Source organism: Gallinula chloropus (genome assembly GCF_964237585.1).
Source record: "Gallinula chloropus genome assembly, chromosome: 5".
Classification (NCBI taxonomy): domain Eukaryota; kingdom Metazoa; phylum Chordata; class Aves; order Gruiformes; family Rallidae; genus Gallinula; species Gallinula chloropus.
Window position 1 is genome coordinate 39,302,261 of NC_140090.1, and position 14,905 is coordinate 39,317,165.

The window sequence follows — 14,905 nt, forward strand, 5'->3', positions numbered from 1 at the left end:
GTCGGTGACTCCACCACCTCCCTGGGCAGTGCATTCCAGTGCCTGACTACCCTTTCAGAGAAGTAGTGCTTCCTAATGTCCAGCCTGAATCTCCCCTGGCGCAGCTTGGTACCATTCCCTCTAGTTCTGTCACTGTCTACATGGGAGAAGAGGCTGACCCCCAGCTCACTACAACCTCCCTTCAGGAAGTTATAGAGAGCTATAAGGTCTCCCCTGAGCCTCCTCTTCTCCAGGCTGAACAGTCCCAGCTCCCTCAGCCGCCCCTCGTAAGGCCTGTGTTCCAGACCCCTCACCAGCTTAGTAGCCCTCCTCTGAACGCGTTCCAGGGCCCAAAACTGAACACAGTACTCGAGATGCGGCCTCACAAGTGCTGAGTACAGGGGGACAATTACCTCCCTGTTCCTACTAGTAACACTATTTTTGATGCAAGCCAGGATGCCGTTGGCCTTCTTGGCCACCCGCACACACTGTCGGCTCATGTTCAGCCGTGCATCAATCAGTACCCCCAGGTCCATTTCCTCCACACAGTCCTCCAGCCACTCCACCCCAAGCCTATAGCGCTGCCTGGGGTTGTTGTGGCCAAAGTGCAGGACTCGGCATTTACTCTTGTTGAACCTCATGCCATTGGCTTCAGCCCAGCTCTCCAGCCTGTCCAGATCCCTCTGTGGGGCCTTTCTACCCCCAGGCAGATCCACACTCCACATTTCTGAAAGTGTTTGCTCTGCTATGACCTCAAAGCAATCACCGAACTTTGACTAACTCTTTTTATTTCAGGAAAAAGAAAAAACAAACCATCATCTTCTAAAGTTCACTTCTAATATGAAGTTTCTAGCTCTGAGGACGTCAAGAATACTCTAAGTATCTGTAGGCTCAGAGTTTAGAAAAATTTGAGAGATGGGAAAAAATAGGTTTTACTGTGTTTAATATAATTTTGTTCTGTTTCATTTGGGATAAAATATTTCATCATTTTGATGACACTATGGTAAAAATTGGTTGTTGAGAGTGAAATGCTGGTGTTAAAATTTTCTCATCTTCCTTAGGACCTGACTTTTTTCCCCCAACCTTTCTCCCAATGACATAGGCTCCTGGCATGCAGATATCCCTTCTTTTCTGAGCCATTTTGTGGCATTTGGCCTGCTTTTTTTTAACTTGTGTGTTAAGTTGGTAGCATGACTCGTAGTAATGACTTCAGTCTTACCATAGCTGCACACAAAACTGGTGTTTCCAGTAAAGTTTAAGGAATTAGACAGTCAAATCCCAATGAATTTCAGTTGATGCTGGACACAGAACTGGCTCATCTGCTTTGAAAATCCTACAAGCTTTGCTTTTACTAAGTAAACATCATAGTCTCTAACTGAAATGCCTAGAAATTCACAGAAACACCTGTTCTGAATGGATCTAAATAATACAAAAATCTAGCAGTATAGCTCTGGAAATAGTGTGGGTGCTCTCTTTTCCAACACTCCTCCCTTTGTAAACTAAGGACTTGAAGAGCCAACAACTGAAGTCAATGGAAAGTGAAGCTGCTGAGCAACTCCGTAAACAAACTCTCACAGCTCAGTGAGGTATTCACAGAAATACAACCAGAAATGTGTTTTTTGTTTGTGCAGTGTCTAAATACTTGATGACTGATACTCGCTCTAAATGGGACTGCAGTGTACTGTAGAATAAAATTATGTTAGCCAAGGGTTTCTTATGGCCTCTCAAGCCTCACACATATACAGCAGAAGGAATTGCAATGTGAGAACAGTAAGTTTTCTTTAAAGGCAAAGGCACTAATAGCTTTGGGTGCTCATTACCTCTAAATAAAAACTATAGCAGAGCATGACTCAGTGTTCATAGCAGTTTTCAGTAGCATTTTTATAACACTTACTGTATGCTATAGGATGCTTCTATGTCCATTTGTGTGTTCTGTTAGTTTTTCTGTACTCTCAGAGCAGAGCATTTCTGCAGTTCAACCGATTAGAAAGTTTTTCAAATTAAGTACTGAACCAGTATTTTTCTACTCAACTGAAATTTTAAAATTACATTATGAAAAGGGGGGGGTCTCTTTAACATCTTTATCAATGACATCGATGATGGAATTGAGTGCACCCTCAGCAAGTCTGCGGATGACACCAAGCTGAGTGGTGTGATCGACACCCTAGAAGGAAATGAAGCCATCCAGAGGGATCTTGACAGGCTGGAAAGGTGGGCCCGAGTGAACCTAATGAGGTTCAACACGGCCAAGTGTCAGGTGTTGCACTTGGGCCGGAAGAATCCCAGACATAGATACAGACTGGGAGAAGACCTCCTTGAGTGTAGCCCTGCTGAGAAGGACTTGGGGATTCTGGTAGATGAGAAACTTAACATGAGCCAGCAGTGTGCTCTTGCAGCTCGCAAGGCCAATGGTATCCTGGGCTCCATCAGGAGAGGGGTGGCCAGCAGGGACAGGGAGGTGATTGTCCCTCTCTACTCTGCCCTTATGAGGGCCCATCTGGAGTACTGTGTTCAGATCTGGGGCCCACAATACAAGAAAGATGTGGAACTGTTGGAGAGGGTTCAGAGGAGGGCCATGAAGATGATTAGAGGGCTGGAGCACCTCCCCTATGAAGAGAGGCTGAGGGAGCTGGGCTTGTTCATCCTGGAGAAGAGAAGGCTGCGGGGGACCTCATTGCAGCCTTCCAGTCCCTGAAGGGAACATACAAACAGGAGGGTATTCAACTTTTTAAAAGAGCAGATAATGGCAGGACAAGGGGGAATGGACTAAAGCTAGATTAGATATTAGGGGGAAGTATTTACAGAAAGAGTGGTGAGGTGCTGGAACAGGCTGCCCAGAAAGGTGGTGGATGCCCAGTCCCTGGAAGTGTTCAAGGCCAGGTTGGATGGGGCCCTGGGCAATCTCAGGTAGATCCAGGCCTGAGGTTGGTGTCCCTGCCTGTGGCCATTCTATGATTCTATGATTCTATGTAACACATTCTACATGTTTTATCCATCCTCACTTACCAGTTATGTCATGTTCCAATTAGTAAGCAGTGATTTTAATGGGTGATTTCAGTCACCTCCTACAGCTTGAAATGCTTGATTGCTTTAAAGGAATAACACTGGTTTCAAAATATTTCAGCATCTTAGCTCTGCTGAAATGAGTTTCCCTGTTCTGATTGGTGCATGTGTGTATATATATATACATATATGCACCTATATATTGAATCAATAAATATTGGCATATTAATCCATTTCCTCAGTAATTATCAGATGGTGCATCTTTAAAAGGGCACGACCAAGTATCTGCATGGGGGAAACTTATTATTTACCTCCTTTCACCTATTCTTGGTTGATCTACTTACATTCCTCCAAAGACTCAGGAAACACAAAACAACACCTACGAAAGCAGTTGAATGGGCACAGTGCTGGTTCTTCTAACACACAGCTGTTCAAAGAAGCCAAATCTGAAGAATGGAGAAAAATTATAAAATGGATTATATATGTCCTTCTTCAGAATTCTTGATTGTGTGAGGTTCTTAACTATTCTGAGGACAAATTTAGGGCAGAGATGACATACAGAGTGGGTGGGAGAGCTATAAGAAGCCAACTTCTCCCACCCTATCTTGGCTTCTGTGGCAAGCTAGTCAGCTGCAAATCCAAGTCATGCAGAAAAAGAAAAGTACATTTATTTAGGCCCAGGTCCATGACTTCAAATTTTATGTTGTTCTCTGTGTATTCAGGGAAACCTGATGATTTAATTTTGATTTAATGGCCCTACTGGTCTGACCTCTCCACACCTGCTATGACTCATCTACATTAGGATACCAAAGCCATTAATATTATACAAGCATTTTATGTCCTATTTGGCTATTTAAGTTGCTAAACATGTGCTGTGAAACTCTGATACATTTTGGATGACAAAATGTTTTCCATTAAATAAAAATAGTAAGGAATCTGATATATCCATTTGAAATTTGTAGGTCTAACATTCATTTAGGCCCAGGTCCATGACTTATATGGTTTATAATCTATGATGCATATAGGACCCCTTGAAAAGAAAAAAATATTTCTGTAAGGCATATCCAAAAGGCAGGCAGATATAAGCCATCTGGGAAATCAAGCACTAAGCTTGAAGCCATTCCATCTGGTGCCAGCAACTTAGTGGTGGTGAGGGCACAATGTACCTTCGGCATAGTGCCCAAGGCATCACATGTGGGAGACAAACAGCAAGATTTGGATTGCCATGCCTCCATAGCCAACAAGCAATGACACTGTTTCATGATGAGAGGGGTAGTCTTGGGCCACCTTCAGCCTCAATGATGTTTTCTGCACTTTCTTCCATGATTAGACTATTAGTGGGACACTACTGTACAAGGGATTGGCACTGGAGTGGAAGACTTTTTCTCCTAGCTGACTCATTACACTGTTTCCTTCATGCTTAGCTTCATCTCTTGCAATGCATCTCTCTATAAAAAAGTAGATATATGTTGGGTATCGTTCAACTTGAGTATCCCACAGCTTGCCCATTTGAAAAGACTTTTTCTGCTCTTTTCCTATCTATTACAGTTTTTTTACATCTCACTATTTCTTCCAGATAGTTGGTTCTCATAAATTATGCAATGAGAGTATGACTCAAAATAAGAACAAGAGATATCCTCAAAAGAATTAATTTGAGGCTTCAACTAGATCGTACATGTTTGAGGCTATATAGAACATTATTTTTAATATGTTCCAGCAAAAATAGACATACTGTGGAATGTCTGGGGAAATGAAGAAAATCTTGAAAATCTGGCTAACACATTTTGTACTGGGAAAATCACAGAAACTCATTGAAGAGGAAGCTATACTAGAAAAACAAAAGACACAAAACAGATCTAGCAGCTGAGAAGATGAAGGAGTCAGCTTTCAGAAACAAATAGGTTGTAATTCTTCAATTCTGTTCTGCAGATCTCAGAATAAAATCTCGTCAACCTCTTTTTGGGAAGTTATAAGAGGAACAGAGAAGGAAGAGGAGGAAGTATTGTCATCTACAGCTGTCAGAAAGAAACATACAAATCCATTTGGCATTAATCTTACAGCACTGGAGCTAAAAAGAAGAGAAAAGGGTGATTTTACAGTTCAGTGAGTACTTCAACCATTTATTATTTTAATGTTCCAAAATGAATAAGAAGGCTTTAGAAGAAGGCTGTGTAAGTGCCATCTGTATAGTAATCTGTGCATACCAAAGTGAATTGGACCCTTGCTGTTCACAAATACAGGTTTAGAAGTCAAAAAAACCAACCCAGTTTTAATTGCAGTGTGCTAAAAGTCAGAGGAAATCAATGTGCCTATGTCTCAAAGCAAAATGTAACTCACAGAGTGTAGGTACCATTTTATACATTTGTTTTCTGTTGCTCTTTTGTTTTTCGTGTCTGCGGAAGGATATTCTGTTCTGCCACTAAATTTTGCTAGTTAATCACCACTCTTCAACAGCTTTCTTTAATAACAGATACAGCACTGTATGTTTAACAGCTGATGCAGGAACCTTGGCCTAGGGAGCCATGAGCATTACTCAATGAATACTTCCAGCATGGCTTTGACTCTCTGTGCTGACTCAACAACCTATCAAACTAAACATTTCATTATGTAGGCTCTGTGGGACATGTGGAATACAGAATAGAGATCATGAAAGGGTAGGAACACTTCACTATTATTTTCTTATTATTTTGCAGTTACAGAATGTTTGGCAAATGATGGTACATACTGTTGCAAGGCAGATGCTATAAATTGGGTCAGTATGATATATATGGCTGCCAAGGAACTGTTTAAGTATATTTTCACCGTTTCCAGCAAAAATAACAAGAAAGAAGTAAAGACATCCTGAAATAATTATGTCATTTGGAAGGAAAATATGGCAGGGATTTTAAAACATACGTGCAAAAGGAAGAACAAATTGAACACATACCATACTTGAAAACCTAATGGAAAAAGCTTAATTGATAAACACCAAACCAAAACTGTTCAGTTATCAGTCAGCTAATCAATTAAGCTATTAGCATAGACCATTTATTCAGTCTCTGAAATAGATTTTAAAATCATCAAAGCCTGACATGATAAAATCAAATAGCACTTTAAAAAGTTACAGCCCTTTTCTAAAACAACAGACAATAAAAGGCAAACAGTTTGCTTAACCGGACCAATAGGTTACTGTTCACTGCAATTCTGAACATATAAATTTTGGACTTTCATTCTCAGATCTATCAATAAAGGCTTTAGGAGTTGCCAAAATATGCAAGCAAGAGGCAAAAGAGACAGACTGGAAGGTACATGTGCTGTTTGCAGTAAGTAGTTATCTTTAAAAGATCTTAAGCCTTGTAAACCACCAGTGTGGAGATAAATTTTGTATTGCTGCTTGCTGGTACATTAGACTCCTTTTTAGCACCAGTTTTTCACTGTTGTCTTGATGATTCAGTCAGGGTCAAGACCTAGTTGTAGCCCACATTTTGGAAAACATGCACCAGTCAGCAATAACTTGGTCCTCTTGCAGATTGTCTGGTAATGAGCCTCTTTCCACAGCATGGATTCCAGACTGTTACATAATTTTAAGGACTTGACAGTTTACACTCCTTAAAGAGAAATAAAGAGAAAAAACATAGAGAACTCAAAACTATTCTCTCTGAATGTATTTGTGTTTGTATAAAGAGTAACTTCTCTTATACAATACCAAAACTTCACTTTCCTACTCCCTCTAAGTGACAGGTATTCTCATTGCATAATAGAGGCTCTGGTGGCAACACAAAAACCATAACAGCAGTGATTACCATCCAGTATTACTTCCTGAGCAACTATCTGTCCATGGAAGGAAAGTGCTATGCTGTTAGCTTATCTTATCAGGAAAATCAGAAGTGCAGTTGAATATGTAAAATAACATTTTTCAAAGATGAAACTATGCAGAAGCATGTAAAGGACATAGGGTCAGTGTCAAAGGATGGAGGGATAAAGATGAGAAAGGAGACTCATGGGGGAACTTTTCTATTATGAGTGCCAGGGGCCAGTAACATGGGGAAATACAGCAAGAACCAAAGTCTCTTAATAATGGAGTGCAAGACCTTGCTGGTGACTAAGCCCTAAATGACTAAGTAAGTCCTTTCCATCTCCAATGCTTCCAATAAAATGTCTTCTCTAAAGTAATAAATAAATATCCATAGAGAAGCCAAAACAGACAAAGATGTTTCCTCTAGAAAGGACCCAGGGGCCTTGAGAGAAATGGAAATGAAATTATTTTGGTTTGGAAGGAATTAATATTGTTATGGAGCTAATCAAAATGGTATAAAGAAATCTAGTAATGGTAAATGCCTATTTGCCCTAAATTTAAGGGAGGTTAGTTATCTGCGCGTATTGGAAACACTTCTGAGGCATCTCTTTAAAGATGTGGGTATCTTTACAAATGCAATTCTTTGTTATGAGGCCCAATGCTCTAAGCCATCAAGGAGACTTTACACCTTTTCTTTGTTTAAAACAAAGCAGCTGACGTTTTTAAGGATCTGCTGGCATTTTTGTGTTACAAAGTTTCTAAGCGTATTTTCTAACATGCTAAATTTGCCATGCTGCTTCCCAGGCGCCCATTTAGCTTGTTATTTCATAGTGAGGATAGTGTTTTGGAGCTGACTGGTGTTCAGTATTAAAATATGTATTAAACAGTACTAAAAATGTGGCTAGCTAGCAGTGTCTCCTCCAGAAAAAGTAGTATTTTCTATTTGACTCTTTTCACTTTCCTATTTGCTTTATGCAACTACTGAGAGATTTATGGCCAACTGTCCACAACATGCCACTTTTCATGTTATTCCTTTTTTGATCTGGAAACCTGTTTTGATGCTACGCGCCACTGCTGTATTACAGCAATCTTTTGTATTTAACCATTTTATGGCACTGATTACAGACCTGGTTTATGCTTAGGACTTGCAGAGTTTCAGGGTTTCAGTGTCAAAAGATCCAGTTTCTTGCCCTCATTCTGCAATCACCTTCTACTCAGGATCTTTCTGTGTATTTTAAGCCGCACAGTTCTTTTTAAAGCCAGAATTTCTTATATTAGCTCTTCATTCTGGAGCTTTATTTTAAGCATTCCTTCCCCCCACCACATTGTTTAAAGCAAATGTGGACAAATATAGAGAGAAAAGAGCAAGAATACTTAGAAAATTGTAAAAAATATGACAGAAAGTTTTCATAATTAGCAGAGCTCTCTGAATTTGAAAGCTTGACCCATTAGTAAGGGTCAAAGAAGGAAGCAGGAGATTGGAAGCAAAAGATAGATACATTTTTTCCATAGGTTTGGCTACCAGCTCTGCATTTTTGCATATACAGAGCACGATGAGAAATGCTGTTGCTCGGGAATTGCATCCTTATTATTTATTACATCCCAGCAGCATGTTGTAATGTGCCAAATCTAAGCTGGATCTGGCCCAATATTCGAAAATTAAGCAATTAAATGGATGCAAGTCAAGTTAAGGTTTTTCAAGGGGTTCAAAAGTGAGTGAGGTTGTCCTGTAGTGTGCCACTGCAGACTTGGGCCCTGATCCCACACATCAGCTCTCCTCTGTTCTCCTTATACATGATTTTGAGTTCCAAGGGGGCTTCTCTCGTTGACCTTTCCCATTTTACACCAAGAACAGACCCCTGGCTCACTGGGCCTAATAAAGCCCTGAAAATATTCTGACATAAATTTTGGTTAACATCTGTGGTAAGGTTTGCACAGGTGGTAAAATTAAAAAGATGTTTGTAGTAGCTCTGCTGACAAAAAGAACGGCATCATGCCTATCAGAGCAAGCATGCATCCCAATCAGTTCTGTAGTTATAAGTAAACAAGTACTAAACTATCCAAGGCATATGATGAATAACAACTGGCTTTTATTGTCTCCTTCCTACTCCGTGTGGGTAAGAAAAACTGTCAGAAAGTATGCAGCTACAGTTGAGTAAATTTTTTGAATTTCATCTGGTTTAAATAACTAAAAGTTTTTCTCTCATCTTGAAACTATTTTATGAAGCTATTCATAAATTCTCCTCCCAATGTGGGGGTTTGAAATGACGCTTTCTATTACCCATTAGGGAGGCCTAATGTACGGCCTTGTGTCTTGGGAGTGGTTTGGGAGATTCTTTCTTCTTTCTTTTGATGCCGTATTTGTGTTTATAAATGAAGAATTTGGAAGCGAAAGGACAAGCATTCAACAGGACTCAATAATGAAATGCAGAAGGTAGCCCACTGCTGTTATCAGTCATTATCAGTCCATCTTAACAACTTTTTTGCTACAGGAGATAGGACAGACATGGAAAATGAGGAATCCCAGAACACCATGCAACATCTCGCTTATATTACACTAACAGGTCTTGAATATTTGATTCATTGTATCAGAGACCGTAAGTTGTAAGTATCCATAAAAGTAACTTTTCCATAAGAAGAAGTATTTGCTTACTCATGTCTGCTAGCTGTCCAAAACAGTCGGAAAGGAAGGTAATTTTAAGAAAAACATGGCTCAAGTGAAGTTAGATTAAACTTTCAGACAACATTCAGATCTGGCATTCATACAATGCAGAATAACAGGTTTTTTACAAAAAGCAAGAGAGGAGTAAATTGTTCTGAATCCAGAAAAGAAAGATGGATTTGCCAGACTATTTCCAAAATGGGCTGGCAGCCCTCACAGTGCTGAGTTTACCACAAGGAATGTGCACCCTGTACCTTTACTCCAGGACATTATCTCAGTATAACCAGGAGCTCTAAGGTTGCCACCTAGAAAAACTCTTATAAACTTTATTCCATTATTAAAATGTTTAAATGGGGTTATAACTGTGACAAGTTTTATTAATGAATGCATATCCTTCTGAGAGATTAAAATAGATCTCTGCAATTTTAACATGGTGGAAATAATAAGATTTTGAAAATGACATGGATTGAATTGACAGTAATAGTGTTTCTCCTCTTCACTGTACCTTTACCTCCTCCATAAAAGGGTTGGAAAAACTGGAAAGATAACAAGGCAGGAATGGTTTCTGTCCTAAGCAGCATGAGTTCTATAGTCACCATAAAATGCTCTATAAAATGACACACCATTGATGGAACAAACACACTGCCAGATGAAAAGGCAATATTGTTTCACAAAGTAATAAATTGCTCTTCATTGCATCATATAAAATTGCAGTATCTCTCACTGATGCTATTTTCTTTTATGGTATGTCATAAAAGAAGTCCCAAACCAACTATTTGCCACAGTTTTACACGGAATGTTCCCAGGGCGTTTGAAGGCTTTTTTTCTGTTCTTGGAAAGCAAAGGCTACTGCCCATACTGGCATGTCCTCTCCAACAGGGTAAAGCCTAAATCTTCAGAGATTTCGGTGTGAGTCTCTGCAGAAGGGTCTGCCTGGAACTGGCAAGAGCGGGGGCATGGGGCAGAAGTGTTGTCTCTGTCCAGAAGCAGTTTGGGCTCAGCACTTGGGCATGCATTGCTGTTGCTGGAAGGAGAGGAGACATCCTAAATCTCTGAGTGCTGTGTTTGTGCTGTTGATTCGTTTATGACCCCTCTAAATTTGAGCTCCATTGTTCTTTCTGCCTGGCACAAGGGTTGGTCACAGCCCATAGGAGGGAACAAGATCCTCTTTTCTTCTTGTGAATTAATCTGTTGTATGGCCTGACTAACAGAGATCTACAGACCGTGGTTTTAAATCTGCATTAATAGAGTAATTATGTGGCCAAAACAGATGAAAGAAAAAGACAAACAGCAGTAAATGAGAGCAGTGATCAGATAGTAAATCTTAAAAAATAAGCATCTGGTGTCTTAAAATGACATGCCTCCTTGTGCTGACAACTACAAAGCAGGGAGCTGCTCCCGTGTGTGAAGGCTGCTGCCTTGCATCCAGTGTCTGGTGTGGATGGGAGGCACCGGCGCTGGTTGCACTGCTGCTCTGCACTTTTCCTAGGCTCTTCCACCAAAAACCAGAGCTGCCCAGGAAGGCTGGAAACCTCTACCCAGCTCAGAGGCTGTGCACCATATCCATGGAACTTAATGAGGCTGCTCCATCAGAGGGAACTGGCAGAATAAATCTACAAGAAGCAGCTTGAGATGCTTGGGATAAGTGACAGTTTTCTTACCTGGGTAAGCTGGTGAGAAGCACTGCTAGCTGGAGGCTCCGTTCAAAATGAGAGTCACCAATTACTCTCTCCAGACTGTGCTGATAGTACTGTGCTAATGAGAGGTACTCCAGTTCAAGTTCTGGGTAAAAATGGAGGTAATATAGTACAGGGAGAAATCTGGGTAGCTGCAGCAGTCTGTGGCGTAGGAGCACAGCACTGGCTCCTACACTCTTCTCTCTCTGCTGTGGCCAAAGCACTTTTATTGTAGTGCTTCCCATAAAATATGCAGGGGCCATCTTCCCTCAAAATGGGCAGTATTTCCAGAAATTACACTACTAGCCAGCCAGTGTGGCATATCTCCCAGCAGCCTCTTAAGTGTAATGCAAAAACCACCACAGCACAGTGGCACTGCAGAGTACTACTTGGCAGCCTGCAGCATCACTTTGAGCTCTCAGTCTGTTGTTATCAGTGACTAATAGCCAAAAATAGATCAAAGGCCTAAATATTGCTACTCACAGTGCATCCCATTCGACAGTATTTCCAGTTCTAGATTCCAAATGTACTATTTGGAAGGATGCTGTTTAGTTCACTGTCCTAAAATGGGAAAAACATATTTCCTAATATTTCATAGCACAGTGTATTCAGTCTCCCTTGAATAGATTTCCAGAAAAGCTGCATCATGACATTCCCTCCTGGACTCAAGGTAAAAGTCATCCACATTGTCTTTCTTGGAAAGAAACACTATAGAAAGGAGACAGGTGCAAGAAAACTGCGTAGCAGAATTTTGTTTTTAATTTCTTGAATAATATCCACAATGGTGGCAAGGAGGAGGAAAAAACAATCATCCATGTGATATGTGGCTTGGGTTATCAGCACAACAAATGTGGGAAACTACTTTCAAATTTTCATGGTGTAGCCCTGGACAGGACCAAGCCCACACAGCCACCTGCTCATTTCCTCCCAGTGGAACGGAGGACAAAATTGAAAGAGTAGAAGTGAGAAAACTTGTGGCCTGATATAAAACCAGTTTAACAGGTAAAGCAAAAGCCCTGCATACAAGCAAAGCAAACCAAGAAATTCTTTCACCACTTCCCATCTACAAGCAAGGTTTCAGCCATCCCCAGGAAAGCAGAGCTCCATCACAGGTAACAGTGACTTAGGAAAGACAAACACCATCACTCTAAATGCCACTACCCCACTCTATTCCCCACCCATGAGTCCTTCCTCCTCTCCAAGCCCTTGAGAAGCTGAGCATGACATATGGTATGGAATATCCCTTTGATTAGTTGGGGTCAGCTGTCCTGTCTGCGCCCTCGCAACTGCTTGTGCACCACCAGCCATCCCACTGATGGGGAGGCATGAGAAGCACTGCTCAACAATAAGAAAAATCACCTCCATATAGCAAACCCGCCTCTGGATTATCAACACTGCTTCTAACACAAATCCAAATCACAGGCCCATACTAGCTACTATGAAGAAAATTAACTCTATCCCAGCTGAAACCAGGGCACAAATGTGCGTGGGCTGAAATGCTTCTGTTACTCTTAGCTCTCATTCACAGGATATGCAGAGGAAGCCCTCACAACTCTGTCGTTTGAAGACAGTGAACTATCTTCCTTTGAAACTAATACGAAATTAGAACAATGCAGGGTTTTTCACAAGGATTAGATTAAAAGGGAACAAGAACTATTTAATCAGATTAATTAGTAGATTTTGTATCAAATGTCTCGGGTATCAGTGAATTTGTCTTCGAGGGTGGGAACATTTCAGGCAACTTGCTGTTCTGCTGAAATATAGGCATTTCTTCTGTGGCCTGCTACAGCTGCATGATGGAAGTATGCGATAGCTTCATTTTCTAAAGGAGGTTTAAGGCCCTGGAGAAACATAGCTGGGAAGATAGCAACTGGGAGAAATATTCAGTTTTCTGTATAAGTGCACTGGAGCAGGATTCCTTAGGAAATGCAGTGAAAAGGGAGATATATTAGTGTGGTAAAATATGATGAATTTCAATCTCCAATCCTCGTGTCATAGGAATTCACAACAGGTAAGTCAGTGTTACTCACTTGAGACTTTGGGTTTTTTTATTATTCTTTAATTTGATTTTACAAAAATGTGCCCATGCTTTTGTAGTTTCCTGAATAGCATTAAATATATTCAGTTAAGTATGAGCAAAAGGTGTTTGCTTCCTTGTAATCTCTTCAATTTGGAATCTATAAGAGCTTAAGAAACTAGGGAATGGGTTTGGGCACTGCAACAGGAAATACTCAGGAATTAAAGTTGTGGATTAGAGGAAAAGGTGAAGCCAATCATTTCACACAATATAAAAAAATAAAAATATATTCAATTTATTTTTAAAAAGAAGTGGTACCTGTAAAGGCATTCTATTATGAAAGATCATTCATGTTTTAGTGAAGAAATGAAATATCTGGTTAGTTTGGTTGTCTACTCAGGGGTCTCTGTATGATGTTCCATTGTGTGGTATGTGTACACCTATTAATTTGCATTCCAGTCTAGTCACATCATTGATAGCTTTAAGTGTCTTAGTAATTGATTTACTCTACAGTATTTTGTCTTGATGTGGAAGACAAAACAGAAAAAATATTAGGGACGCTGTTCAAGTAATCTGTGATTTATGCTATGTCCGTTCTTGGTTATTGCTCTGCATATAGCCATTGTTGCAGCAGAAATAAATTTAAAAAACTCCACTTACCAGTAATGAATGGCATAGTTATGGATATATTTATACTGCATCTAGGATGTCATTCATCTAGGATATCCTTCAGTCTCCATATAGTCTCTTCGAATCTGTTAACCTTTAGCAAGAGGCAGCACCTGGAAAGGACATTTAGGGAGAAAAGTGTAGAGGAAATAGCATTGGCAGTTCAATATATATCAATCACCTTTCCAAGTCAGTGCTAAAATGCTACCCTTTAGAATGGTATTAAGGGAAACAGTGCTATTAAAGTGGCTGACTATCCCCAAGTCTGTTCCAGTATCTTTATGCCAAGTGAAAAGCTGAAGATGCATAAGGTGCTCTCAAAGCCTGCTTCCTGTTGAAAGAAAATTGCCTTGGCATAGGATCTCTAAGACAGCTGCAGACTGCTCCCTGGCAAACCCCTTCTAGGCTGTAGCACACACACAAGGAGCCAAGGATGAAGGCTGGAGGAACATGCTAAGAGCCCAGCTTTTGCACTGCCACAGTGCAAATGTTTGGAGCAGCACTATTATCTGCTTGCACAGGCTGAAATATGGCCCAGGCTTTTAAACTATCTAAATTATATTGCAGTTGTGAGATGGGCATAGTCAGGTGGATGTGAGAACATTTAAATACTAGCTTTAGCTACTGCTTCACTCCCCTGCCTCCTCTGACACCCTGACTCCCTGGGCTTCATGCTGAATGTCTGTGCTGTGCACTCTTTACGATGGCACACTCTGAGCAGAGATTTCTGGGTTCAAGGTGGCTAAAAATGGTAAGAATGCCTGGTTGTGATACTGCTTTCAAGCTAATTATCTTTGCAGAAAAGTACCTCTTTTTAGCTTTGGCAACACCTTTCTTGAAAGAAGCCATGTTTGGGAATTTATATGAGTATCCCTGCATTCATGCTGTGCTGCATGATTGATACTAGCTGGTCCTGGTTGGCGATAGTTTAAGGACCTATGAATTATTTCAGTAGGAATCTAATTCTGAGAGTATTCCCCATTTCCATGCTTGATGTCTTGTGGCTAATCCCTCTCACCTCTTGATTTATGTGCTGTCCAGCATCAGGCATCGAATTGTACTTCTGCAGCAGGGCATCAGGATCCTGGAAGCTACCACCAATTCAATACAGATTTGAACAGGCA